The sequence below is a fragment of the Phalangium opilio genome, unplaced genomic scaffold (genome assembly GCF_054372755.1).
Source record: "Phalangium opilio isolate 3A_F unplaced genomic scaffold, DU_Popi_V2 ptg000013l_1, whole genome shotgun sequence".
NCBI lineage: Eukaryota > Metazoa > Arthropoda > Arachnida > Opiliones > Phalangiidae > Phalangium > Phalangium opilio.
In genome coordinates this window covers 6,082,523-6,106,626 of record NW_028324148.1, presented here as the reverse complement: position 1 = coordinate 6,106,626, position 24,104 = coordinate 6,082,523, and the positions used below count along the sequence as shown (strand labels likewise).

Genomic DNA, 24,104 nt, shown 5'->3' with positions numbered 1-24,104 from the left:
CGCTCTACCATCTGGGTTACGCCCCCTCCCCTGTAGTTTGAAGGGTTTGGCCACTCATAAATTTTAATTCAGCCGCTTTACGAATGATAAATTTCGATTGGAGGCGCCGGGCATCGATCCCGGTACCTCTCGCATGCTAAGCGAGCGCTCTACCATCTGAGCTACGCCCGTTCTTCTGTAGTTTGAAGGGTTTGAACACTCATAAATTTCAATTTCAGCCGCTTTACGAAGGATAAATTTCGATTGGAGGCGCCGGGCATCAATCCCGGTACCTCTCGCATGCTAAGCGAGCGCTCTACCATCTGAGCTACGCCCCCTCCCCTCAAGTTTGAAGGGTTTGGACACTCATAAATTTAATTTCAGCCGCTTTACGAATGATAAATTTTGATTGGAGGCGCCGGGCATCGATCCCGGTACCTCTCGCATGCTAAGCGAGCGCTCTACCATCTGAGCTACGCCAAGTCCCCTGTAGTTTGAAGGGTTTGGACACTCATAAATTTTAATTCAGCCGCTTTACGAATAATAAATTTCGATTGGAGGCGCCGGGCATCGATCCCGGTACCTCTCGCATGCTAAGCGAGCGCTCTACCATCTGGGTTACGCCCCCTCCCCTGAAGTTTGAAGGGTTTGGACACTCATAAATTTAATTTCAGCCGCTTTACGAATGATAAATTTTGATTGGAGGCGCCGGGCATCGATCCCGGTACCTCTCGCATGCTAAGCGAGCGCTGTACTATCTGATCTACGCCCCCTCCCCTTTAGTTTGAAGGGTTTGGACAATCATAAATTTAATTTCAGCTGCTTTACGAATGATAAATTTCGATTGGAGGCGCCGGGCATCGATCTCGGTACCTCTCGCATGCTAAGCGAGCACTCTACCATCTGAGTTACGCCCCCTCCCCTTTAGTTTGAAGGGTTTGGACACTCATAAATTTAATTTCAGCCGCTTTACGAATGATAAATTTCGATTGGAGGCGCCGCGCATGGATCCCGGTACCTCTCGCATGCTAAGCGAGCGCTCTACCATCTGAGCTTTGCCCCCTTCCACTCTCGTTTGAAGGGTTTGGACACTCATAAATTTAATTTCAGCCGCTTTACCAATGATAAATTTCGATTGGAGGCGCCGGGTATCGATCCCGGTACCTCTCGCATGCTAAGCGAGCGCTCTACCATCTGAGCTATGCCCCATTCCACTCTCGTCTGAAGGGTTTGGACACTCATAAATTTAATTTCAGCCGCTTAACGAATGATAAATTTCAATTGGAGGCGCCGGGCATCGATCCCGGTACCTCTCGCATGCTAAGCGAGCGCTCTACCATCTGAGCTACGCCAACTCCCCTGTAGTTTGAAGGGTTTGGACACTCATAAATTTTAATTCAGCCGCTTTACGAATAATAAATTTCGATTGGAGGCACCGGGCATCGATCCCGGTACCTCTCGCATGCTAAGCGAGCGCTCTACCATCAGGGTTACGCCCCCTCCCCTGTAGTTTGAAGGGTTTGGCCACTCATAAATTTTAATTCAGCCGCTTTACGAATGATAAATTTCGATTGGAGGCGCCGGGCATCGATCCCGGTACCTCTCGCATGCTAAGCGAGCGCTGTACCATCTGAGCTACGCCCCCTCCCCTGTAGTTTGAAGGGTTTGGCCACTCATAAATTTTAATTCAGCCGCTTTACGAATGATAAATTTCGATTGGAGAAGCCGGGCATCGACCCCGGTACCTCTCGCATGCTAAGCGAGCGCTCTACCATCTGAGCTACGCCCGTTCTTCTGTAGTTTGAAGGGTTTGAACACTCATAAATTTTAATTTCAGCCGCTTTACGAATGATAAATTTCGATTGGAGGCGCCGGACATCGATCCCGGTACCTCTCGCATGCTAAGCGAGCGCTCTACCATCTGGGCTACGCCCCCTCCCCTGTAGTTTGAAGGGTTTGGACACTCATAAATTTAATTTCAGCCGCTTTACGAATGATAAATTTTGATTGGAGGCGCCGGGATTCGATCCCGGTACCTCTCGCATGCTAAGCGAGCGCTCTACCATCTGAGCTTTGCCCCCTTCCACTCTAGTTTGAAGGGTTTGGACACTCATAAATTTAATTTCAGCCGCTTTACCAATGATAAATTTCGATTGTAGGCGCCGGGCATCGATCCCGGTACCTCTCGCATGCTAAGCGAGCGCTGTACCATCTGAGCTATGCCCCATTCCACTCTCGTTTGAAGGGTTTGGACACTCATAAATTTAATTTCAGCCGCTTTACGAATGATAAATTTCGATTGGAGGCGCCGGGCATCGATCCCGGTACCTCTCGCATGCTAAGCAAGCGCTCTACCATCTGAGCTACGCCCCCTCCACTGTAGTTTGAAGGGTTTGGACACTCATAAATTTAATTTCAGCCGCTTTACGAATGATAAATTTCGATTGGAGGCGCCGGGCATCGATCCCGGTATCTCTCGCATGCTAAGCGAGCGCTCTACCATCTGAGCTACGCCCCCTTTCACTCTCGTTTGAAGGGTTTGGACACTCATAAATTTAATTTCAGCCGCTTTACGAATGATAAATTTCGATTGGAGGCGCCGGGCATCGATCCCGGTACCTCTCGCATGCTATGCAAGCGCTCTACTATCTTAGCTACGCCCCCTCCACCGTAGTTTGAAGGGTTTGGACACTCATAAATTTAATTTCAGCCGCTTTACGAATGATAAATTTTAATTGGAGGCGCCGGGAATCGATCCCGGTACCTCTCGCATGCTAAGCGAGCGCTCTACCATCTGAGCTACGCCCGTTCTTCTGTAGTTTGAAGGGTTTGAACACTCATTAATTTTAATTTCAGCCGCTTTACGAATGATAAATTTCGATTGGAGGCGCCGGGCATCGATCCCGGTACCTCTCGCATGCTAAGCGAGCGCTCTACCATCTGAGCTACGCCCCCTTTCACTCTCGTTTGAAGGGTTTGGACACTCATAAATTTAATTTCAGCCGCTTTACGAATGATAAATTTCGATTGGAGGCGCCGGGCACCGATCCCGGTACCTCTCGCATGCTAAGCAAGCGCTCTACCATCTGAGCTACGCCCCCTCCACTGTAGTTTGAAGGGTTTGGACACTCATAAATTTAATTTCAGCCGCTTTACGAATGATAAATTTCGATTGGAGGCGCCGGGCATCGATCCCGGTACCTCTCGCATGCTAAGCGAGCGCTCTACCATCTGAGCTACGCCCCCTTTCACTCTCGTTTGAAGGGTTTGGACACTCATAAATTTAATTTCAGCCGCTTTACGAATGATAAATTTCGATTGGAGGCGCCGGGCATCGATCCCGGTACCTCTCGCATGCTAAGCGAGCGCTCTACCATCTGAGCTACGCCCCCTCCACTGTAGTTTGAAGGGTTTGGACACTCATAAATTTAATTTCAGCCGCTTTACGAATGATAAATTTCGATTGGAGGCGCCGGGCACCGATCCCGGTACCTCTCGCATGCTAAGCAAGCGCTCTACCATCTGAGCTACGCCCCCTCCACTGTAGTTTGAAGGGTTTGGACACTCATAAATTTAATTTCAGCCGCTTTACGAATGATAAATTTCGATTGGAGGCGCCGGGCATCGATCCCGGTATCTCTCGCATGCTAAGCGAGCGCTCTACCATCTGAGCTACGCCCCCTTTCACTCTCGTTTGAAGGGTTTGGACACTCATAAATTTAATTTCAGCCGCTTTACGAATGATAAATTTCGATTGGAGGCGCCGGGCATCGATCCCGGTACCTCTCGCATGCTATGCAAGCGCTCTACTATCTTAGCTACGCCCCCTCCACCGTAGTTTGAAGGGTTTGGACACTCATAAATTTAATTTCAGCCGCTTTACGAATGATAAATTTTAATTGGAGGCGCCGGGAATCGATCCCGGTACCTCTCGCATGCTAAGCGAGCGCTCTACCATCTGAGCTACGCCCGTTCTTCTGTAGTTTGAAGGGTTTGAACACTCATTAATTTTAATTTCAGCCGCTTTACGAATGATAAATTTCGATTGGAGGCGCCGGGCATCGATCCCGGTACCTCTCGCATGCTAAGCGAGCGCTCTACCATCTGAGCTACGCCCCCTTTCACTCTCGTTTGAAGGGTTTGGACACTCATAAATTTAATTTCAGCCGCTTTACGAATGATAAATTTCAATTGGAGGCGCCGGGCACCGATCCCGGTACCTCTCGCATGCTAAGCAAGCGCTCTACCATCTGAGCTACGCCCCCTCCACTGTAGTTTGAAGGGTTTGGACACTCATAAATTTAATTTCAGCCGCTTTACGAATGATAAATTTCGATTGGAGGCGCCGGGCATCGATCCCGGTACCTCTCGCATGCTAAGCGAGCGCTCTACCATCTGAGCTACGCCCCCTTTCACTCTCGTTTGAAGGGTTTGGACACTCATAAATTTAATTTCAGCCGCTTTACGAATGATAAATTTCGATTGGAGGCGCCGGGCATCGATCCCGGTACCTCTCGCATGCTAAGCGAGCGCTCTACCATCTGAGCTACGCCCCCTCCACTGTAGTTTGAAGGGTTTGGACACTCATAAATTTAATTTCAGCCGCTTTACGAATGATAAATTTCGATTGGAGGCGCCGGGCACCGATCCCGGTACCTCTCGCATGCTAAGCAAGCGCTCTACCATCTGAGCTACGCCCCCTCCACTGTAGTTTGAAGGGTTTGGACACTCATAAATTTAATTTCAGCCGCTTTACGAATGATAAATTTCGATTGGAGGCGCCGGGCATCGATCCCGGTACCTCTCGCATGCTAAGCGAGCGCTCTACCATCTGAGCTACGCCCCCTTTCACTCTCGTTTGAAGGGTTTGGACACTCATAAATTTAATTTCAGCCGCTTTACGAATGATAAATTTCGATTGGAGGCGCCGGGCATCGATCCCGGTACCTCTCGCATGCTATGCAAGCGCTCTACTATCTTAGCTACGCCCCCTCCACCGTAGTTTGAAGGGTTTGGACACTCATAAATTTAATTTCAGCCGCTTTACGAATGATAAATTTCGATTGGAGGCGCCGCGCATCGATCCCGGTACCTCTCGCATGCTAAGCGAGCGCTCTACCATCTGAGCTACGCCCCCTCCCCTGTAGTTTGAAGGGTTTGGACACTCATAAATTTAATTTCAGCCGCTTTACGAATGATAAATTTTGATTGGAGGCGCCGGGCATCGATCACGGTACCTCTCGCATGCTAAGCGAGCGCTCTACCATCTGAGCTACGCCCCCTCCCCTCAAGTTTGAAGGGTTTGGACACTCATAAATTTAATTTCAGCCGCTTTACGAATGATAAATTTTGATTGGAGGCGCCGCGCATCGATCCCGGTACCTCTCGCATGCTAAGCGAGCGCTTTACAATCTAAGCTACGCCCCCTTCCACTCTCGTTTGAAGGGTTTGGACACTCATAAATTTAATTTCAGCCGCTTTACGAATGATAAATTTCGATTGGAGGCGCCGCGCATCGATCCCGGTACCTCTCGCATGCTAAGCGAGCGCTTTACAATCTAAGCTACGCCCCCTTCCACTCTCGTTTGAAGGGTTTGGACACTCATAAATTTAATTTCAGCCGCTTTACGAATGATAAATTTCGATTGGAGGCGCCGGGCATCGATCCCGGTACCTCTCGCATGCTAAGCGAGCGCTCTACCATCTGAGCTTTGCCCCTTCCACTCTCGTTTGAAGGGTTTGGACACTCATAAATTTAATTTCAGCCGCTTTACGAATGATAAATTTCGATTGGAGGCGCCGCGCATCGATCCCGGTACCTCTCGCATGCTAAGCGAGCGCTCTACCATCTGAGCTTTGCCCCCTTCCACTCTCGTTTGAAGGGTTTGGACACTCATAAATTTAATTTCAGCCGCTTTACCAATGATAAATTTCGATTGGAGGCGCCGGGCATCGATCCCGGTACCTCTCGCATGCTAAGCGAGCGCTCTACCATCTGAGCTATGCCCCATTCCACTCTCGTTTGAAGGGTTTGGACACTCATAAATTTAATTTCAGCCGCTTTACGAATGATAAATTTTGATTGGAGGCGCCGGGCATCGATCCCGGTACCTCTCGCATGCTAAGCGAGCGCTCTACCATCTGAGCTACGCCCCCTCCCCTCAAGTTTGAAGGGTTTGGACAATCATAAATTTAATTTCAGCTGCTTTACGAATGATAAATTTCGATTGGAGGCGCCGGGCATCGATCCCGGTACCTCTCGCATGCTAAGCGAGCACTCTACCATCTGAGCTACGCCCCCTCCCCTCTAGTTTGAAGGGTTTGGACACTCATAAATTTAATTTCAGCCGCTTTACGAATGATAAATTTTGATTGGAGGCGCCGGGCATCGATCCCGGTACCTCTCGCATGCTAAGCGAGCGCTCTACCATCTGAGCTACGCCCCCTCCCCTCAAGTTTGAAGGGTTTGGACACTCATAAATTTAATTTCAGCCGCTTTACGAATGATAAATTTTGATTGGAGGCGCCGCGCATCGATCCCGGTACCTCTCGCATGCTAAGCGAGCGCTTTACAATCTAAGCTACGCCCCCTTCCACTCTCGTTTGAAGGGTTTGGACACTCATAAATTTAATTTCAGCCGCTTTACGAATGATAAATTTCGATTGGAGGCGCCGCGCATCGATCCCGGTACCTCTCGCATGCTAAGCGAGCGCTTTACAATCTAAGCTACGCCCCCTTCCACTCTCGTTTGAAGGGTTTGGACACTCATAAATTTAATTTCAGCCGCTTTACGAATGATAAATTTCGATTGGAGGCGCCGGGCATCGATCCCGGTACCTCTCGCATGCTAAGCGAGCGCTCTACCATCTGAGCTTTGCCCCTTCCACTCTCGTTTGAAGGGTTTGGACACTCATAAATTTAATTTCAGCCGCTTTACGAATGATAAATTTCGATTGGAGGCGCCGCGCATCGATCCCGGTACCTCTCGCATGCTAAGCGAGCGCTCTACCATCTGAGCTTTGCCCCCTTCCACTCTCGTCTGAAGGGTTTGGACACTCATAAATTTAATTTCAGCCGCTTTACCAATGATAAATTTCGATTGTAGGCGCCGGGCATCGATCCCGGTACCTCTCGCATGCTAAGCGAGCGCTCTACCATCTGAGCTATGCCCCATTCCACTCTCGTTTGAAGGGTTTGGACACTCATAAATTTAATTTCAGCCGCTTTACGAATGATAAATTTCGATTGGAGGCGCCGGGCATCGATCCCGGTACCTCTCGCATGCTAAGCGAGCGCTCTACCATCTGAGCTACGCCAAGTCCCCTGTAGTTTGAAGGGTTTGGACACTCATAAATTTTAATTCAGCCGCTTTACGAATAATAAATTTCGATTGGAGGCGCCGGGCATCGATCCCGGTACCTCTCGCATGCTAAGCGAGCGCTCTACCATCTGGGTTACGCCCCTCCCCTGTAGTTTGAAGGGTTTGGCCACTCATAAATTTTAATTCAGCCGCTTTACGAATAATAAATTTCGAATGGAGGCGCCGGGCATCGATCCCGGTACCTCTCACATGCTAAGCGAGCGCTCTACCATCTGGGTTACGCCCCCTCCCCTGTAGTTTGAAGGGTTTGGCCACTCATAAATTTAATTTCAGCCGCTTTACGAATGATAAATTTTGATTGGAGGCGCCGGGCATCGATCCCGGTACCTCTCGCATGCTAAGCGAGCGCTCTACCATCTGAGCTAAGCCCCCTCCCCTCAAGTTTGAAGGGTTTGGACACTCATAAATTTAATTTCAGCCGCTTTACGAATGATAAATTTTGATTGGAGGCGCCGGGCATCGATCCCGGTACCTCTCGCATGCTAAGCAAGCGCTCTACCATCTGAGCTACGCCCCCTCCACTGTAGTTTGAAGGGTTTGGACACTCATAAATTTAATTTCAGCCGCTTTACGAATGATAAATTTTGATTGGAGGCGCCGGGAATCGATCCCGGTACCTCTCGCATGCTAAGCGAGCGCTCTACCATCTGATCTACGCCCCCTCCCCTCAAGTTTGAAGGGTTTGGACGCTCATAAATTTAATTTCAGCCGCTTTACGAATGATAAATTTTGATTGGAGGCGCCGGGCATCGATCCCGGTACCTCTCGCATGCTAAGCGAGCGCTCTACCATCTGAGCTAAGCCCCCTCCCCTCAAGTTTGAAGGGTTTGGACACTCATAAATTTAATTTCAGCCGCTTTACGAATGATAAATTTTGATTGGAGGCGCCGGGCATCGATCCCGGTACCTCTCGCATGCTAAGCAAGCGCTCTACCATCTGAGCTACGCCCCCTCCACTGTAGTTTGAAGGGTTTGGACACTCATAAATTTAATTTCAGCCGCTTTACGAATGATAAATTTCGATTGGAGGCGCCGGGCATCGATCCCGGTATCTCTCGCATGCTAAGCGAGCGCTCTACCATCTGAGCTACGCCCCCTTTCACTCTCGTTTGAAGGGTTTGGACACTCATAAATTTAATTTCAGCCGCTTTACGAATGATAAATTTCGATTGGAGGCGCCGGGCATCGATCCCGGTACCTCTCGCATGCTATGCAAGCGCTCTACTATCTTAGCTACGCCCCCTCCACCGTAGTTTGAAGGGTTTGGACACTCATAAATTTAATTTCAGCCGCTTTACGAATGATAAATTTTGATTGGAGGCGCCGGGAATCGATCCCGGTACCTCTCGCATGCTAAGCGAGCGCTCTACCATCTGAGCTACGCCCGTTCTTCTGTAGTTTGAAGGGTTTGAACACTCATTAATTTTAATTTCAGCCGCTTTACGAATGATAAATTTCGATTGGAGGCGCCGGGCATCGATCCCGGTACCTCTCGCATGCTAAGCGAGCGCTCTACCATCTGAGCTACGCCCCCTTTCACTCTCGTTTGAAGGGTTTGGACACTCATAAATTTAATTTCAGCCGCTTTACGAATGATAAATTTCGATTGGAGGCGCCGGGCACCGATCCCGGTACCTCTCGCATGCTAAGCAAGCGCTCTACCATCTGAGCTACGCCCCCTCCACTGTAGTTTGAAGGGTTTGGACACTCATAAATTTAATTTCAGCCGCTTTACGAATGATAAATTTCGATTGGAGGCGCCGGGCATCGATCCCGGTACCTCTCGCATGCTAAGCGAGCGCTCTACCATCTGAGCTACGCCCCCTTTCACTCTCGTTTGAAGGGTTTGGACACTCATAAATTTAATTTCAGCCGCTTCACGAATGATAAATTTCGATTGGAGGCGCCGGGCATCGATCCCGGTACCTCTCGCATGCTACGCAAGCGCTCTACTATCTTAGCTACGCCCCCTCCACCGTAGTTTGAAGGGTTTGGACACTCATAAATTTAATTTCAGCCGCTTTACGAATGATAAATTTCGATTGGAGGCGCCGCGCATCGATCCCGGTACCTCTCGCATGCTAAGCGAGCGCTCTACCATCTGAGCTACGCCCCCTCCCCTGTAGTTTGAAGGGTTTGGACACTCATAAATTTAATTTCAGCCGCTTTACGAATGATAAATTTTGATTGGAGGCGCCGGGCATCGATCACGGTACCTCTCGCATGCTAAGCGAGCGCTCTACCATCTGAGCTACGCCCCCTCCCCTCAAGTTTGAAGGGTTTGGACACTCATAAATTTAATTTCAGCCGCTTTACGAATGATAAATTTTGATTGGAGGCGCCGCGCATCGATCCCGGTACCTCTCGCATGCTAAGCGAGCGCTTTACAATCTAAGCTACGCCCCCTTCCACTCTCGTTTGAAGGGTTTGGACACTCATAAATTTAATTTCAGCCGCTTTACGAATGATAAATTTCGATTGGAGGCGCCGCGCATCGATCCCGGTACCTCTCGCATGCTAAGCGAGCGCTTTACAATCTAAGCTACGCCCCCTTCCACTCTCGTTTGAAGGGTTTGGACACTCATAAATTTAATTTCAGCCGCTTTACGAATGATAAATTTCGATTGGAGGCGCCGGGCATCGATCCCGGTACCTCTCGCATGCTAAGCGAGCGCTCTACCATCTGAGCTTTGCCCCTTCCACTCTCGTTTGAAGGGTTTGGACACTCATAAATTTAATTTCAGCCGCTTTACGAATGATAAATTTCGATTGGAGGCGCCGCGCATCGATCCCGGTACCTCTCGCATGCTAAGCGAGCGCTCTACCATCTGAGCTTTGCCCCCTTCCACTCTCGTTTGAAGGGTTTGGACACTCATAAATTTAATTTCAGCCGCTTTACCAATGATAAATTTCGATTGGAGGCGCCGGGCATCGATCCCGGTACCTCTCGCATGCTAAGCGAGCGCTCTACCATCTGAGCTATGCCCCATTCCACTCTCGTTTGAAGGGTTTGGACACTCATAACTTTAATTTCAGCCGCTTTACGAATGATAAATTTTGATTGGAGGCGCCGGGCATCGATCCCGGTACCTCTCGCATGCTAAGCGAGCGCTCTACCATCTGAGCTACGCCCCCTCCCCTCAAGTTTGAAGGGTTTGGACAATCATAAATTTAATTTCAGCTGCTTTACGAATGATAAATTTCGATTGGAGGCGCCGGGCATCGATCCCGGTACCTCTCGCATGCTAAGCGAGCACTCTACCATCTGAGCTACGCCCCCTCCCCTCTAGTTTGAAGGGTTTGGACACTCATAAATTTAATTTCAGCCGCTTTACGAATGATAAATTTTGATTGGAGGCGCCGGGCATCGATCCCGGTACCTCTCGCATGCTAAGCGAGCGCTTTACAATCTAAGCTACGCCCCCTTCCACTCTCGTTTGAAGGGTTTGGACACTCATAAATTTAATTTCAGCCGCTTTACGAATGATAAATTTCGATTGGAGGCGCCGCGCATCGATCCCGGTACCTCTCGCATGCTAAGCGAGCGCTTTACAATCTAAGCTACGCCCCCTTCCACTCTCGTTTGAAGGGTTTGGACACTCATAAATTTAATTTCAGCCGCTTTACGAATGATAAATTTCGATTGGAGGCGCCGGGCATCGATCCCGGTACCTCTCGCATGCTAAGCGAGCGCTCTACCATCTGAGCTTTGCCCCTTCCACTCTCGTTTGAAGGGTTTGGACACTCATAAATTTAATTTCAGCCGCTTTACGAATGATAAATTTCGATTGGAGGCGCCGCGCATCGATCCCGGTACCTCTCGCATGCTAAGCGAGCGCTCTACCATCTGAGCTTTGCCCCCTTCCACTCTCGTCTGAAGGGTTTGGACACTCATAAATTTAATTTCAGCCGCTTTACCAATGATAAATTTCGATTGTAGGCGCCGGGCATCGATCCCGGTACCTCTCGCATGCTAAGCGAGCGCTCTACCATCTGAGCTATGCCCCATTCCACTCTCGTTTGAAGGGTTTGGACACTCATAAATTTAATTTCAGCCGCTTTACGAATGATAAATTTCGATTGGAGGCGCCGGGCATCGATCCCGGTACCTCTCGCATGCTAAGCGTGCGCTCTACCATCTGGGTTACGCCCCTCCCCTGTAGTTTGAAGGGTTTGGCCACTCATAAATTTTAATTCAGCCGCTTTACGAATAATAAATTTCGATTGGAGGCGCCGGGCATCGATCCCGGTACCTCTCGCATGCTAAGCGAGCGCTCTACCATCTGGGTTACGCCCCCTCCCCTGTAGTTTGAAGGGTTTGGCCACTCATAAATTTTAATTCAGCCGCTTTACGAATGATAAATTTCGATTGGAGGCGCCGGGCATCGATCTAGGTACCTCTCGCAAGCTAAGCGAGCGCTCTACCATCTGAGCTACGCCCGTTCTTCTGTAGTTTGAAGGGTTTGAACACTCATAAATTTTAATTTCAGCCGCTTTACGAAGGATAAATTTCGATTGGAGGCGCCGGGCATCGATCCCGGTACCTCTCGCATGCTAAGCGAGCGCTCTACCATCTGAGCTACGCCCCCTCCCCTGAAGTTTGAAGGGTTTGGACACTCATAAATTTAATTTCAGCCGCTTTACGAATGATAAATTTTGATTGGAGGCGCCGGGCATCGATCCCGGTACCTCTCGCATGCTAAGCGAGCGCTCTACCATCTGAGCTACGCCCCCTCCCCTCAAGTTTGAAGGGTTTGGACACTCATAAATATAATTTCAGCCGCTTTACGAATGATAAATTTAGATTGGAGGCGCCGGGCATCGATCCCGGTACCTCTCGCATGCTAAGCGAGCGCTGTACCATCTGAGCTACGCCCCCTCCCCTTTAGTTTGAAGGGTTTGGACAATCATATATTTAATTTCAGCTGCTTTACGAATGATAAATTTCGATTGGAGGCGCCGGGCATCGATCCCGGTACCTCTCGCATGCTAAGCGAGCACTCTACCATCTGAGTTACGGCCCCTCCCCTTTAGTTTGAAGGGTTTGGACAATCATAAATTTAATTTCAGCTGCTTTACGAATGATAAATTTCGATTGGAGGCGCCGGGCATCGATCCCGGTACCTCTCGCATGCTAAGCGAGCACTCTACCATCTGAGTTACGCCCCCTCCCCTTTAGTTTGAAGGGTTTGGACACTCATAAATTTAATTTCAGCCGCTTTACGAATGATAAATTTTGATTGGAGGCGCCGGGCATCGATCCCGGTACCTCTCGCATGCTAAGCGAGCGCTCTACCATCTGAGCTACGCCCCCTCCCCTCTAGTTTGAAGGGTTTGGACACTCATAAATTTAATTTCAGCCGCTTTACGAATGATAAATTTTGATTGGAGGCGCCGGGCATCGATCCCGGTACCTCTCGCATGCTAAGCGAGCGCTCTACCATCTGAGCTTTGCCCCTTCCACTCTCGTTTGAAGGGTTTGGAAACTCATAAATTTAATTTCAGCCGCTTTACGAATGATAAATTTTGATTGGAGGCGCCGGGCATCGATCCCGGTACCTCTCGCATGCTAAGCGAGCGCTCTACCATCTGAGCTACGCCCCCTCCCCTCTAGTTTGAAGGGTTTGGACACTCATAAATTTAATTTCAGCCGCTTTACGAATGATAAATTTTGATTGGAGGCGCCGGGCATCGATCCCGGTACCTCTCGCATGCTAAGCGAGCGCTTTACAATCTAAGCTACGCCCCCTTCCACTCTCGTTTGAAGGGTTTGGACACTCATAAATTTAATTTCAGCCGCTTTACGAATGATAAATTTCGATTGGAGGCGCCGGGCATCGATCCCGGTACCTCTCGCATGCTAAGCGAGCGCTCTACCATCTGAGCTTTGCCCCTTCCACTCTCGTTTGAAGGGTTTGGACACTCATAAATTTAATTTCAGCCGCTTTACGAATGATAAATTTCGATTGGAGGCGCCGCGCATCGATCCCGGTACCTCTCGCATGCTAAGCGAGCGCTCTACCATCTGAGCTACGCCAAGTCCCCTGTAGTTTGAAGGGTTTGGACACTCATAAATTTTAATTCAGCCGCTTTACGAATAATAAATTTCGATTGGAGGCGCCGGGCATCGATCCCGGTACCTCTCGCATGCTAAGCGAGCGCTCTACCATCTGGGTTACGCCCCCTCCCCTGTAGTTTGAAGGGTTTGGCCACTCATAAATTTTAATTCAGCCGCTTTACGAATGATAAATTTCGATTGGAGGCGCCGGGCATCGATCTAGGTACCAGGGTCGGCAAGTTTTAAACAATTTGTTTTAAACTTTTGTTTAAAACTTGTTTTAAACAGCCATGAAAAATAAACATTAATTTGTTTAAAACGTTTTAAACAAACAGTTTAAAACATGTTTTTTATGGAGAGGAATTTCGAATATTTTTAACTCGTTTTATTTGAAAATGAGCGAAAATAACAGAATAATAATAGAAATAATAAGCTTCAGTCAAAACCTTGCAATAATTTGACTGTTTCATATGAGTGTTTAATTGTTTGGAAACCTTACCAGTTGATTTATTCGTTACCAATCTGTATTGAAGACTGATATTCAATAATTTGATTAAGAATAACTTATTTTGTCGTCTACCTAAGGTAAAGGAACAACGTTTTTCTACACTGTTGGTACATTTTACTGTTCTAAAGTGATTACGCGTAATATTTAAAGCCAGGCCCTCGACAGTGCTAAAATAATACGCTTAATCCGTAAACGGAAAACATGAAGCGCCTACAAAGTAGAAAGGGGTGGTGAAGTTTCAAATGGATGAGTTCTGACCAAGAAACTCTGCAGTATGGAAGCGAAAATTCCTTAATAGTGGCCACAAAAGAAATCAAGCATTTGGACATTTGGGGTTAAATGAACAATTTTACCCATCACCCTCATTTTGTATGCGCTATTAAAAAATTACACTTTCGTTTCAAAAAGATCTCTTGCGCTCTTTTTAAACAGTCAGTAGAACATTTCAAATATTCAAATTTGATCCCTCAACACGTACTCCATTTTAAATAATTAATTTCATGATAAAATGTTTTCGGAAAATCTAATTTTAAATCGTGTTTTAAACAATAAAAACACAACTTTTTTTTACTACATTTTTGCCAACCCTGGCAAGGACCCTTTCTTACACCTTCAAATTGTAAATTTTAGGAGCTCTTGATTTCGTCTTTTTGTGTTTTTCTTCTCAATAGGTTTTCGTGGTCCGTTGGTCAAGCTTTATGATACTCGCTTTGGGTTCAAGTGGTCCCTGGTTCTAATTCCACACGGACAATTTCTTACACCTTAATATTCTAAATTTAAGGAGCTCTTGCTCTTATTAAACAGTCAGTAGAATATTTCACATATTCTGTATTGATCGCTTAACACGCACTCCCTTCAAAATAATTAATATCATAAAATAAGTTCGGAAAATCTAATTTGTTCTTGAAAAAGCTCAAATCGATTAAAAATTAAATAAGTTGATTGAATTAAATTGTGATTAAGGAATAAATTAATATAAATAAAGAAAAATCGCAATGTCGGATCTTCAGTCAATTGACAAACGTCACTCTCATCGTTTGTTTTTTCTGTCTTGGTCCAAACCAAGACCATTTTGTTTAATCAAGCAGGCTGTGATAATAAGCGCCTTGCGCTAGCGGGAGTAGTGGCTTAAATGGAGAGCCGCGATGTATAATATATAGACTATTAGATCTGCAAGAGTGATTTTAAACATGTTTAAAACTAGGTTTTTTTTTGTGTTTTTTACTGTTTTTTTTTCTACTTGTTTAAAAAACAGTTTAAAACAATAAATCGTGTTTTAAACAATAAAAAACACAAATTTTGTTCTTTTTTAAAAAAACTCAATTTTTGCCAACCCTGCTAGGTACCTCTCGCAAGCTAAGCGAGCGCTCTACCATCTGAGCTACGCCCGTTCTTCTGTAGTTTGAAGGGTTTGAACACTCATAAATTTTAATTTCAGCCGCTTTACGAAGGATAAATTTCGATTGGAGGCGCCGGGCATCGATCCCGGTACCTCTCGCATGCTAAGCGAGCGCTCTACCATCTGAGCTACGCCCCCTCCCCTGAAGTTTGAAGGGTTTGGACACTCATAAATTTAATTTCAGCCGCTTTACGAATGATAAATTTTGATTGGAGGCGCCGGGCATCGATCCCGGTACCTCTCGCATGCTAAGCGAGCGCTCTACCATCTGAGCTACGCCCCCTCCCCTCAAGTTTGAAGGGTTTGGACACTCATAAATTTAATTTCAGCCGCTTTACGAATGATAAATTTTGATTGGAGGCGCCGGGCATCGATCCCGGTACCTCTCGCATGCTAAGCGAGCGCTGTACCATCTGAGCTACGCCCCCTCCCCTTTAGTTTGAAGGGTTTGGACAATCATAAATTTAATTTCAGCTGCTTTACGAATGATAAATTTCGATTGGAGGCGCCGGGCATCGATCCCGGTACCTCTCGCATGCTAAGCGAGCACTCTACCATCTGAGTTACGCCCCCTCCCCTTTAGTTTGAAGGGTTTGGACAATCATAAATTTAATTTCAGCTGCTTTACGAATGATAAATTTCGATTGGAGGCGCCGGGCATCGATCCCGGTACCTCTCGCATGCTAAGCGAGCACTCTACCATCTGAGTTACGCCCCCTCCCCTTTAGTTTGAAGGGTTTGGACACTCATAAATTTAATTTCAGCCGCTTTACGAATGATAAATTTTGATTGGAGGCGCCGGGCATCGATCCCGGTACCTCTCGCATGCTAAGCGAGCGCTCTACCATCTGAGCTACGCCCCCTCCCCTCTAGTTTGAAGGGTTTGGACACTCATAAATTTAATTTCAGCCGCTTTACGAATGATAAATTTTGATTGGAGGCGCCGGGCATCGATCCCGGTACCTCTCGCATGCTAAGCGAGCGCTTTACAATCTAAGCTACGCCCCCTTCCACTCTCGTTTGAAGGGTTTGGACACTCATAAATTTAATTTCAGCCGCTTTACGAATGATAAATTTCGATTGGAGGCGCCGGGCATCGATCCCGGTACCTCTCGCATGCTAAGCGAGCGCTCTACCATCTGAGCTTTGCCCCTTCCACTCTCGTTTGAAGGGTTTGGACACTCATAAATTTAATTTCAGCCGCTTTACGAATGATAAATTTCGATTGGAGGCGCCGCGCATCGATCCCGGTACCTCTCGCATGCTAAGCGAGCGCTCTACCATCTGAGCTTTGCCCCCTTCCACTCTCGTTTGAAGGGTTTGGACACTCATAAATTCAATTTCAGCCGCTTTACCAATGATAAATTTCGATTGGAGGCGCCGGGCATCGATCCCGGTACCTCTCGCATGCTAAGCGAGCGCTCTACCATCTGAGCTATGCCCCATTCCACTCTCGTTTGAAGGGTTTGGCCACTCATAAATTTTAATTCAGCCGCTTTACGAATAATAAATTTCGATTGGAGGCGCCGGGCATCGATCCCGGTACCTCTCGCATGCTAAGCGAGCGCTCTACCATCTGGGTTACGCCCCCTCCCCTGTAGTTTGAAGGGTTTGGCCACTCATAAATTTTAATTCAGCCGCTTTACGAATGATAAATTTCGATTGGAGGCGCCGGGCATCGATCTAGGTACCTCTCGCATGCTAAGCGAGCGCTCTACCATCTGAGCTACGCCCGTTCTTCTGTAGTTTGAAGGGTTTGAACACTCATAAATTTTAATTTCAGCCGCTTTACGAAGGATAAATTTCGATTGGAGGCGCCGGGCATCGATCCCGGTACCTCTCGCATGCTAAGCGAGCGCTCTACCATCTGAGCTACGCCCCCTCCCCTGAAGTTTGAAGGGTTTGGACACTCATAAATTTAATTTCAGCCGCTTTACGAATGATAAATTTTGATTGGAGGCGCCGGGCATCGATCCCGGTACCTCTCGCATGCTAAGCGAGCGCTCTACCATCTGAGCTACGCCCCCTCCCCTCAAGTTTGAAGGGTTTGGACACTCATAAATTTAATTTCAGCCGCTTTACGAATGATAAATTTTGATTGGAGGCGCCGGGCATCGATCCCGGTACCTCTCGCATGCTAAGCGAGCGCTGTACCATCTGAGCTACGCCCCCTCCCCTTTAGTTTGAAGGGTTTGGACAATCATAAATTTAATTTCAGCTGCTTTACGAATGATAAATTTCGATTGGAGGCGCCGGGCATCGATCCCGGTACCTCTCGCATGCTAAGCGAGCACTCTACCATCTGAGTTACGCCCCCTCCCCTTTAGTTTGAAGGGTTTGGACACTCATAAATTTAATTTCAGCCGCTTTACGAATGATAAATTTTGATTGGAGGCGCCGGGCATCGATCCCGGTACCTCTCGCATGCTAAGCGAGCGCTCTACCATCTGAGCTACGCCCCCTCCCCTCTAGTTTGAAGGGTTTGGACACTCATAAATTTAATTTCAGCCGCTTTACGAATGATAAATTTTGATTGGAGGCGCCGGGCATCGATCCCGGTACCTCTCGCATGCTAAGCGAGCGCTTTACAATCTAAGCTACGCCCCCTTCCACTCTCGTTTGAAGGGTTTGGACACTCATAAATTTAATTTCAGCCGCTTTACGAATGATAAATTTCGATTGGAGGCGCCGGGCATCGATCCCGGTACCTCTCGCATGCTAAGCGAGCGCTCTACCATCTGAGCTTTGCCCCTTCCACTCTCGTTTGAAGGGTTTGGACACTCATAAATTTAATTTCAGCCGCTTTACGAATGATAAATTTCGATTGGAGGCGCCGCGCATCGATCCCGGTACCTCTCGCATGCTAAGCGAGCGCTCTACCATCTGAGCTTTGCCCCCTTCCACTCTCGTTTGAAGGGTTTGGACACTCATAAGTTCAATTTCAGCCGCTTTACCAATGATAAATTTCGATTGGAGGCGCCGGGCATCGATCCCGGTACCTCTCGCATGCTAAGCGAGCGCTCTACCATCTGAGCTATGCCCCATTCCACTCTCGTTTGAAGGGTTTGGCCACTCATAAATTTTAATTCAGCCGCTTTACGAATAATAAATTTCGATTGGAGGCGCCGGGCATCGATCCCGGTACCTCTCGCATGCTAAGCGAGCGCTCTACCATCTGGGTTACGCCCCCTCCCCTGTAGTTTGAAGGGTTTGGCCACTCATAAATTTTAATTCAGCCGCTTTACGAATAATAAATTTCGATTGGAGGCGCCGGGCATCGATCTAGGTACCTCTCGCATGCTAAGCGAGCGCTCTACCATCTGAGCTACGCCCGTTCTTCTGTAGTTTGAAGGGTTTGAACACTCATAAATTTTAATTTCAGCCGCTTTACGAAGGATAAATTTCGATTGGAGGCGCCGGGCATCGATCCCGGTACCTCTCGCATGCTAAGCGAGCGCTCTACCATCTGAGCTACGCCCCCTCCCCTGAAGTTTGAAGGGTTTGGACACTCATAAATTTAATTTCAGCCGCTTTACGAATGATAAATTTTGATTGGAGGCGCCGGGTATCGATCCCGGTACCTCTCGCATGCTAAGCGAGCGCTCTACCATCTGAGCTATGCCCCATTCCACTCTCGTCTGAAGGGTTTGGACACTCATAAATTTAATTTCAGCCGCTTTACGAATGATAAATTTCAATTGGAGGCGCCGGGCATCGTTCCCGGTACCTCTCGCATGCTAAGCGAGCGCTCTACCATCTGAGCTACGCCAACTCCCCTGTAGTTTGAAGGGTTTGGACACTCATAAATTTTAATTCAGCCGCTTTACGAATAATAAATTTCGATTGGAGGCACCGGGCATCGATCCCGGTACCTCTCGCATGCTAAGCGAGCGCTCTACCATCAGGGTTACGCCCCCTCCCCTGTAGTTTGAAGGGTTTGGCCACTCATAAATTTTAATTCAGCCGCTTTACGAATGATAAATTTCGATTGGAGGCGCCGGGCATCGATCCCGGTACCTCTCGCATGCTAAGCGAGCGCTGTACCATCTGAGCTACGCCCCCTCCCCTGTAGTTTGAAGGGTTTGGCCACTCATAAATTTTAATTCAGCCGCTTTACGAATGATAAATTTTGATTGGAGGCGCCGGGTATCGATCCCGGTACCTCTCGCATGCTAAGCGAGCGCTCTACCATCTGGGCTACGCCCCCTCCCCTGTAGTTTGAAGGGTTTGGACACTCATAAATTTAATTTCAGCCGCTTTACGAATGATAAATTTTGATTGGAGGCGCCGGGATTCGATCCCGGTACCTCTCGCATGCTAAGCGAGCGCTCTACCATCAGGGTTACGCCCCCTCCCCTGTAGTTTGAAGGGTTTGGCCACTCATAAATTTTAATTCAGCCGCTTTACGAATGATAAATTTCGATTGGAGGCGCCGGGCATCGATCCCGGTACCTCTCGCATGCTAAGCGAGCGCTCTACCATCTGAGCTACGCCCGTTCTTCTGTACTTTGAAGGGTTTGAACACTCATAAATTTTAATTTCAGCCGCTTTACGAATGATAAATTTCGATTGGAGGCGCCGGACATCGATCCCGGTACCTCTCGCATGCTAAGCGAGCGCTCTACCATCTGGGCTACGCCCCCTCCCCTGTAGTTTGAAGGGTTTGGACACTCATAAATTTAATTTCAGCCGCTTTACGAATGATAAATTTTGATTGGAGGCGCCGGGATTCGATCCCGGTACCTCTCGCATGCTAAGCGAGCGCTCTACCATCTGAGCTTTGCCCCCTTCCACTCTCGTTTGAAGGGTTTGGACACTCATAAATTTAATTTCAGCCGCTTTACCAATGATAAATTTCGATTGTAGGCGCCGGGCATCGATCCCGGTACCTCTCGCATGCTAAGCGAGCGCTCTACCATCTGAGCTATGCCCCATTCCACTCTCGTTTGAAGGGTTTGGACACTCATAAATTTAATTTCAGCCGCTTTACGAATGATAAATTTCGATTGGAGGCGCCGGGCATCGATCCCGGTACCTCTCGCATGCTAAGCAAGCGCTCTACCATCTGAGCTACGCCCCCTCCACTGTAGTTTGAAGGGTTTGGACACTCATAAATTTAATTTCAGCCGCTTTACGAATGATAAATTTCGATTGGAGGCGCCGGGCATCGATCCCGGTATCTCTCGCATGCTAAGCGAGCGCTCTACCATCTGAGCTACGCCCCCTTTCACTCTCGTTTGAAGGGTTTGGACACTCATAAATTTAATTTCAGCCGCTTTACGAATGATAAATTTCGATTGAAGGCGCCGGGCATCGATCCCGGTACCTCTCGCATGCTATGCAAGCGCTCTACTATCTTAGCTACGCCCCCTCCACCGTAGTTTGAAGGGTTTGGACACTCATAAATTTAATTTCAGCCGCTTTACGAATGATAAATTTTGATTGGAGGCGCCGGGAATCGATCCCGGTACCTCTCGCATGCTAAGCGAGCGCTCTACCATCTGAGCTACGCCCGTTCTTCTGTAGTTTGAAGGGTTTGAACACTCATTAATTTTAATTTCAGCCGCTTTACGAATGATAAATTTCGATTGGAGGCGCCGGGCATCGATCCCGGTACCTCTCGCATGCTAAGCGAGCGCTCTACCATCTGAGCTACGCCCCCTTTCAATCTCGTTTGAAGGGTTTGGACACTCATAAATTTAATTTCAGCCGCTTTACGAATGATAAATTTCGATTGGAGGCGCCGGGCACCGATCCCGGTACCTCTCGCATGCTAAGCAAGCGCTCTACCATCTGAGCTACGCCCCCTCCACTGTAGTTTGAAGGGTTTGGACACTCATAAATTTAATTTCAGCCGCTTTACGAATGATAAATTTCGATTGGAGGCGCCGGGCATCGATCCCGGTACCTCTCGCATGCTAAGCGAGCGCTCTACCATCTGAGCTACGCCCCCTTTCACTCTCGTTTGAAGGGTTTGGACACTCATAAATTTAATTTCAGCCGCTTTACGAATGATAAATTTCGATTGGAGGCGCCGGGCATCGATCCCGGTACCTCTCGCATGCTATGCAAGCGCTCTACTATCTTAGCTACGCCCCCTCCACCGTAGTTTGAAGGGTTTGGACACTCATAAATTTAATTTCAGCCGCTTTACGAATGATAAATTTCGATTGGAGGCGCCGCGCATCGATCCCGGTACCTCTCGCATGCTAAGCGAGCGCTCTACCATCTGAGCTACGCCCCCTCCCCTGTAGTTTGAAGGGTTTGGACACTCATAAATTTTAATTCAGCCGCTTTACGAATGATAAATTTCGATTGGAGGCGCCGGACATCGATCCCGGTACCTCTCGCATGCTAAGCGAGCGCTCTACCATCTGGGCTACGCCCCCTCCCCTGTAGTTTGAAGGGTTTGGACACTCATAAATTTAATTTCAGCCGCTTTACGAATGATAAATTTTGATTGGAGGCGCCGGGAATCGATCCCGGTACCTCTCGCATGCTAAGCGAGCGCTCTACCTTCTGAGCTACGCCCCCTCCCCTGGAGTTTGAAGGGTTTGGACACGCATAAATTTAATTTCAGCCGCTTTACGAATGATAAATTTTGATTGGAGGCGCCGGGCATCGATCCCGGTACCTCTCGCATGCTAAGCGAGCGCTCTACCATCTGAGCTACGCCCCCTCCCCTCAAGTTTGAAGGGTTTGGACACTCATAAATTTAATTTTAGCCGCTTTACGAATGATAGATTTTGATTGGAGGCGCCGGGCATCGATCCCGGTACCTCTCGCATGCTAAGCGAGCGCTGTACCATCTGAGCTACGCCCCCTCCCCTTTAGTTTGAAGGGTTTGGACAATCATAAATTTAATTTCAGCTGCTTTACGAATGATAAATTTCGATTGGAGGCGCCGGGCATCGATCCCGGTACCTCTCGCATGCTAAGCGAGCACTCTACCATCTGAGCTACGCCCCCTCCCCTCTAGTTTGAAGGGTTTGGACACTCGTAAATTTAATTTCAGCCGCTTTACGAATGATAAATTTTGATTGGAGGCGCCGGGCATCGATCCCGGTACCTCTCGCATGCTAAGCGAGCGCTTTACAATCTAAGCTACGCCCCCTTCCACTCTCGTTTGAAGGGTTTGGACACTCATAAATTTAATTTCAGCCGCTTTACGAATGATAAATTTCGATTGGAGGCGCCGGGCATCGATCCCGGTACCTCTCGCATGCTAAGCGAGCGCTCTACCATCTGAGCTTTGCCCCCTTCCACTCTCGTTTGAAGGGTTTGGACACTCATAAATTTAATTTCAGCCGCTTTACCAATGATAAATTTCGATTGGAGGCGCCGGGTATCGATCCCGGTACCTCTCGCATGCTAAGCGAGCGCTGTACCATCTGAGCTACGCCCCCTCCCCTTTAGTTTGAAGGGTTTGGACAATCATAAATTTAATTTCAGCTGCTTTACGAATGATAAATTTCGATTGGAGGCGCCGGGCATCGATCCCGGTACCTCTCGCATGCTAAGCGAGCACTCTACCATCTGAGTTACGCCCCCTCCCCTCTAGTTTGAAGGGTTTGGACACTCATAAATTTAATTTCAGACGCTTTACGAATGATAAATTTTGATTGGAGGCGCCGGGCATCGATCCCGGTACCTCTCGCATGCTAAGCGAGCGCTCTACCATCTGAGCTACGCCCCCTCCCCTCTAGTTTGAAGGGTTTGGACACTCATAAATTGAATTTCAGCCGCTTTACGAATGATAAATTTTGATTGGAGGCGCCGGGCATCGATCCCGGTACCTCTCGCATGCTAAGCGAGCGCTTTACAATCTAAGCTACGCCCCCTTCCACTCTCGTTTGAAGGGTTTGGACACTCATAAATTTAATTTCAGCCGCTTTACGAATGATAAGTTTCGATTGGAGGCGCCGGGCATCGATCCCGGTACCTCTCGCATGCTAAGCGAGCGCTCTACCATCTGAGCTCTGCCCCCTTCCACTCTCGTTTGAAGGGTTTGAACACTCATAAATTTAATTTCAGCCGCTTTACGAATGATAAATTTTGATTGGAATCGTCGGGTATCGATCCCGGTACCTCTCGCATGCTAAGCGAGCGCTCTACCATCTGAGCTATGCCCCATTCCACTCTCATTTGAAGGGTTTGGACACTCATAAATTTAATTTCAGCCGCTTTACGAATGATAAATTTCGATTGGAGGCGCCGGGCATCGATCCCGGTACCTCTCGCATGCTAAGCGAGCGCTCTACCATCTGAGCTACGCCAACTCCCCTGTAGATTGAAGGGCTTGGACACTCATAAATTTTAATTCAGCCGCTTTACGAATAATAAATTTCGATTGGAGGCGCCGGGCATCGATCCCGGTACCTCTCGCATGCTAAGCGAGCGCTCTACCATCTGGGTTACGCCCCCTACCCTGTAGTTTGAAGGGTTTGGCCACTCATAAATTTTAATTCAGCCGCTTTACGAATGATAAATTTCGATTGGAGGCGCCGGGCATCGATCCCGGTACCTCTCGCATGCTAAGCGAGCGCTCTACCATCTGAGCTACGCCCCCTCCCCTGTAGTTTGAAGGGTTTGGCCACTCATAAATTTTAATTCAGCCGCTTTACGAATGATAAATTTCGATTGGAGGCGCCGGGCATCAATCCCGGTACCTCTCGCATGCTAAGCGAGCGCTCTACCATCTGAGCTACGCCCCCTTTCACTCTCGTTTGAAGGGTTTGGACACTCATAAATTTTAATTTCAGCCGCTTTACGAATGAT

General features: G+C 48.2%; 1 protein-coding gene and 62 non-coding genes across 63 annotated transcripts in view; all 63 read right to left on the bottom strand.

Annotated features, from left to right (window-relative positions):
- LOC149707953 (sorting nexin-25-like) overlaps window positions 1-24,104 on the bottom strand; it is a 365,564-nt gene that overhangs the window by 168,766 nt on the left and 172,694 nt on the right. The gene's annotated exons all lie outside the window — the stretch shown is intronic.
- On the bottom strand, window positions 245-317 carry TRNAA-AGC (transfer RNA alanine (anticodon AGC)). The gene has a single exon. It is a non-coding gene; the product is annotated as a tRNA-Ala (tRNA).
- TRNAA-AGC (transfer RNA alanine (anticodon AGC)) lies at window positions 390-465 on the bottom strand. The gene has a single exon. It is a non-coding gene; the product is annotated as a tRNA-Ala (tRNA).
- On the bottom strand, window positions 1,262-1,337 carry TRNAA-AGC (transfer RNA alanine (anticodon AGC)). The gene has a single exon. It is a non-coding gene; the product is annotated as a tRNA-Ala (tRNA).
- TRNAA-AGC (transfer RNA alanine (anticodon AGC)) lies at window positions 1,552-1,624 on the bottom strand. Its single transcript has one exon. It is a non-coding gene; the product is annotated as a tRNA-Ala (tRNA).
- Window positions 1,988-2,060, bottom strand: TRNAA-AGC (transfer RNA alanine (anticodon AGC)). The gene has a single exon. It is a non-coding gene; the product is annotated as a tRNA-Ala (tRNA).
- Window positions 2,280-2,352, bottom strand: TRNAA-AGC (transfer RNA alanine (anticodon AGC)). The gene has a single exon. It is a non-coding gene; the product is annotated as a tRNA-Ala (tRNA).
- Window positions 2,425-2,497, bottom strand: TRNAA-AGC (transfer RNA alanine (anticodon AGC)). Its single transcript has one exon. It is a non-coding gene; the product is annotated as a tRNA-Ala (tRNA).
- Window positions 2,862-2,934, bottom strand: TRNAA-AGC (transfer RNA alanine (anticodon AGC)). Its single transcript has one exon. It is a non-coding gene; the product is annotated as a tRNA-Ala (tRNA).
- Window positions 3,153-3,225, bottom strand: TRNAA-AGC (transfer RNA alanine (anticodon AGC)). The gene has a single exon. It is a non-coding gene; the product is annotated as a tRNA-Ala (tRNA).
- Window positions 3,299-3,371, bottom strand: TRNAA-AGC (transfer RNA alanine (anticodon AGC)). The gene has a single exon. It is a non-coding gene; the product is annotated as a tRNA-Ala (tRNA).
- TRNAA-AGC (transfer RNA alanine (anticodon AGC)) lies at window positions 3,589-3,661 on the bottom strand. Its single transcript has one exon. It is a non-coding gene; the product is annotated as a tRNA-Ala (tRNA).
- On the bottom strand, window positions 4,026-4,098 carry TRNAA-AGC (transfer RNA alanine (anticodon AGC)). The gene has a single exon. It is a non-coding gene; the product is annotated as a tRNA-Ala (tRNA).
- On the bottom strand, window positions 4,317-4,389 carry TRNAA-AGC (transfer RNA alanine (anticodon AGC)). The gene has a single exon. It is a non-coding gene; the product is annotated as a tRNA-Ala (tRNA).
- TRNAA-AGC (transfer RNA alanine (anticodon AGC)) lies at window positions 4,463-4,535 on the bottom strand. Its single transcript has one exon. It is a non-coding gene; the product is annotated as a tRNA-Ala (tRNA).
- TRNAA-AGC (transfer RNA alanine (anticodon AGC)) lies at window positions 4,753-4,825 on the bottom strand. The gene has a single exon. It is a non-coding gene; the product is annotated as a tRNA-Ala (tRNA).
- TRNAA-AGC (transfer RNA alanine (anticodon AGC)) lies at window positions 6,063-6,135 on the bottom strand. Its single transcript has one exon. It is a non-coding gene; the product is annotated as a tRNA-Ala (tRNA).
- TRNAA-AGC (transfer RNA alanine (anticodon AGC)) lies at window positions 6,208-6,280 on the bottom strand. The gene has a single exon. It is a non-coding gene; the product is annotated as a tRNA-Ala (tRNA).
- On the bottom strand, window positions 6,353-6,425 carry TRNAA-AGC (transfer RNA alanine (anticodon AGC)). The gene has a single exon. It is a non-coding gene; the product is annotated as a tRNA-Ala (tRNA).
- Window positions 7,227-7,302, bottom strand: TRNAA-AGC (transfer RNA alanine (anticodon AGC)). The gene has a single exon. It is a non-coding gene; the product is annotated as a tRNA-Ala (tRNA).
- On the bottom strand, window positions 7,806-7,878 carry TRNAA-AGC (transfer RNA alanine (anticodon AGC)). Its single transcript has one exon. It is a non-coding gene; the product is annotated as a tRNA-Ala (tRNA).
- Window positions 7,951-8,023, bottom strand: TRNAA-AGC (transfer RNA alanine (anticodon AGC)). The gene has a single exon. It is a non-coding gene; the product is annotated as a tRNA-Ala (tRNA).
- TRNAA-AGC (transfer RNA alanine (anticodon AGC)) lies at window positions 8,241-8,313 on the bottom strand. Its single transcript has one exon. It is a non-coding gene; the product is annotated as a tRNA-Ala (tRNA).
- On the bottom strand, window positions 8,386-8,458 carry TRNAA-AGC (transfer RNA alanine (anticodon AGC)). The gene has a single exon. It is a non-coding gene; the product is annotated as a tRNA-Ala (tRNA).
- On the bottom strand, window positions 8,823-8,895 carry TRNAA-AGC (transfer RNA alanine (anticodon AGC)). The gene has a single exon. It is a non-coding gene; the product is annotated as a tRNA-Ala (tRNA).
- On the bottom strand, window positions 9,114-9,186 carry TRNAA-AGC (transfer RNA alanine (anticodon AGC)). The gene has a single exon. It is a non-coding gene; the product is annotated as a tRNA-Ala (tRNA).
- Window positions 10,424-10,496, bottom strand: TRNAA-AGC (transfer RNA alanine (anticodon AGC)). The gene has a single exon. It is a non-coding gene; the product is annotated as a tRNA-Ala (tRNA).
- Window positions 10,569-10,641, bottom strand: TRNAA-AGC (transfer RNA alanine (anticodon AGC)). The gene has a single exon. It is a non-coding gene; the product is annotated as a tRNA-Ala (tRNA).
- On the bottom strand, window positions 11,878-11,950 carry TRNAA-AGC (transfer RNA alanine (anticodon AGC)). The gene has a single exon. It is a non-coding gene; the product is annotated as a tRNA-Ala (tRNA).
- On the bottom strand, window positions 12,023-12,095 carry TRNAA-AGC (transfer RNA alanine (anticodon AGC)). Its single transcript has one exon. It is a non-coding gene; the product is annotated as a tRNA-Ala (tRNA).
- Window positions 12,168-12,240, bottom strand: TRNAA-AGC (transfer RNA alanine (anticodon AGC)). The gene has a single exon. It is a non-coding gene; the product is annotated as a tRNA-Ala (tRNA).
- Window positions 12,458-12,530, bottom strand: TRNAA-AGC (transfer RNA alanine (anticodon AGC)). Its single transcript has one exon. It is a non-coding gene; the product is annotated as a tRNA-Ala (tRNA).
- TRNAA-AGC (transfer RNA alanine (anticodon AGC)) lies at window positions 12,603-12,675 on the bottom strand. Its single transcript has one exon. It is a non-coding gene; the product is annotated as a tRNA-Ala (tRNA).
- TRNAA-AGC (transfer RNA alanine (anticodon AGC)) lies at window positions 12,893-12,965 on the bottom strand. The gene has a single exon. It is a non-coding gene; the product is annotated as a tRNA-Ala (tRNA).
- On the bottom strand, window positions 15,392-15,464 carry TRNAA-AGC (transfer RNA alanine (anticodon AGC)). Its single transcript has one exon. It is a non-coding gene; the product is annotated as a tRNA-Ala (tRNA).
- On the bottom strand, window positions 15,537-15,609 carry TRNAA-AGC (transfer RNA alanine (anticodon AGC)). The gene has a single exon. It is a non-coding gene; the product is annotated as a tRNA-Ala (tRNA).
- Window positions 15,682-15,754, bottom strand: TRNAA-AGC (transfer RNA alanine (anticodon AGC)). The gene has a single exon. It is a non-coding gene; the product is annotated as a tRNA-Ala (tRNA).
- TRNAA-AGC (transfer RNA alanine (anticodon AGC)) lies at window positions 15,827-15,899 on the bottom strand. The gene has a single exon. It is a non-coding gene; the product is annotated as a tRNA-Ala (tRNA).
- TRNAA-AGC (transfer RNA alanine (anticodon AGC)) lies at window positions 15,972-16,044 on the bottom strand. Its single transcript has one exon. It is a non-coding gene; the product is annotated as a tRNA-Ala (tRNA).
- TRNAA-AGC (transfer RNA alanine (anticodon AGC)) lies at window positions 16,117-16,189 on the bottom strand. The gene has a single exon. It is a non-coding gene; the product is annotated as a tRNA-Ala (tRNA).
- TRNAA-AGC (transfer RNA alanine (anticodon AGC)) lies at window positions 17,136-17,208 on the bottom strand. Its single transcript has one exon. It is a non-coding gene; the product is annotated as a tRNA-Ala (tRNA).
- TRNAA-AGC (transfer RNA alanine (anticodon AGC)) lies at window positions 17,281-17,353 on the bottom strand. Its single transcript has one exon. It is a non-coding gene; the product is annotated as a tRNA-Ala (tRNA).
- Window positions 17,426-17,498, bottom strand: TRNAA-AGC (transfer RNA alanine (anticodon AGC)). The gene has a single exon. It is a non-coding gene; the product is annotated as a tRNA-Ala (tRNA).
- TRNAA-AGC (transfer RNA alanine (anticodon AGC)) lies at window positions 17,571-17,643 on the bottom strand. The gene has a single exon. It is a non-coding gene; the product is annotated as a tRNA-Ala (tRNA).
- Window positions 17,716-17,788, bottom strand: TRNAA-AGC (transfer RNA alanine (anticodon AGC)). Its single transcript has one exon. It is a non-coding gene; the product is annotated as a tRNA-Ala (tRNA).
- Window positions 18,735-18,807, bottom strand: TRNAA-AGC (transfer RNA alanine (anticodon AGC)). Its single transcript has one exon. It is a non-coding gene; the product is annotated as a tRNA-Ala (tRNA).
- Window positions 19,316-19,388, bottom strand: TRNAA-AGC (transfer RNA alanine (anticodon AGC)). Its single transcript has one exon. It is a non-coding gene; the product is annotated as a tRNA-Ala (tRNA).
- Window positions 19,461-19,533, bottom strand: TRNAA-AGC (transfer RNA alanine (anticodon AGC)). The gene has a single exon. It is a non-coding gene; the product is annotated as a tRNA-Ala (tRNA).
- Window positions 20,042-20,114, bottom strand: TRNAA-AGC (transfer RNA alanine (anticodon AGC)). Its single transcript has one exon. It is a non-coding gene; the product is annotated as a tRNA-Ala (tRNA).
- Window positions 20,334-20,406, bottom strand: TRNAA-AGC (transfer RNA alanine (anticodon AGC)). Its single transcript has one exon. It is a non-coding gene; the product is annotated as a tRNA-Ala (tRNA).
- TRNAA-AGC (transfer RNA alanine (anticodon AGC)) lies at window positions 20,479-20,551 on the bottom strand. Its single transcript has one exon. It is a non-coding gene; the product is annotated as a tRNA-Ala (tRNA).
- Window positions 20,916-20,988, bottom strand: TRNAA-AGC (transfer RNA alanine (anticodon AGC)). Its single transcript has one exon. It is a non-coding gene; the product is annotated as a tRNA-Ala (tRNA).
- On the bottom strand, window positions 21,207-21,279 carry TRNAA-AGC (transfer RNA alanine (anticodon AGC)). The gene has a single exon. It is a non-coding gene; the product is annotated as a tRNA-Ala (tRNA).
- On the bottom strand, window positions 21,788-21,860 carry TRNAA-AGC (transfer RNA alanine (anticodon AGC)). The gene has a single exon. It is a non-coding gene; the product is annotated as a tRNA-Ala (tRNA).
- On the bottom strand, window positions 21,933-22,005 carry TRNAA-AGC (transfer RNA alanine (anticodon AGC)). Its single transcript has one exon. It is a non-coding gene; the product is annotated as a tRNA-Ala (tRNA).
- TRNAA-AGC (transfer RNA alanine (anticodon AGC)) lies at window positions 22,078-22,150 on the bottom strand. The gene has a single exon. It is a non-coding gene; the product is annotated as a tRNA-Ala (tRNA).
- TRNAA-AGC (transfer RNA alanine (anticodon AGC)) lies at window positions 22,223-22,295 on the bottom strand. The gene has a single exon. It is a non-coding gene; the product is annotated as a tRNA-Ala (tRNA).
- On the bottom strand, window positions 22,660-22,732 carry TRNAA-AGC (transfer RNA alanine (anticodon AGC)). The gene has a single exon. It is a non-coding gene; the product is annotated as a tRNA-Ala (tRNA).
- TRNAA-AGC (transfer RNA alanine (anticodon AGC)) lies at window positions 22,805-22,877 on the bottom strand. Its single transcript has one exon. It is a non-coding gene; the product is annotated as a tRNA-Ala (tRNA).
- On the bottom strand, window positions 22,950-23,022 carry TRNAA-AGC (transfer RNA alanine (anticodon AGC)). The gene has a single exon. It is a non-coding gene; the product is annotated as a tRNA-Ala (tRNA).
- On the bottom strand, window positions 23,533-23,608 carry TRNAA-AGC (transfer RNA alanine (anticodon AGC)). The gene has a single exon. It is a non-coding gene; the product is annotated as a tRNA-Ala (tRNA).
- On the bottom strand, window positions 23,823-23,895 carry TRNAA-AGC (transfer RNA alanine (anticodon AGC)). Its single transcript has one exon. It is a non-coding gene; the product is annotated as a tRNA-Ala (tRNA).
- TRNAA-AGC (transfer RNA alanine (anticodon AGC)) lies at window positions 23,968-24,040 on the bottom strand. The gene has a single exon. It is a non-coding gene; the product is annotated as a tRNA-Ala (tRNA).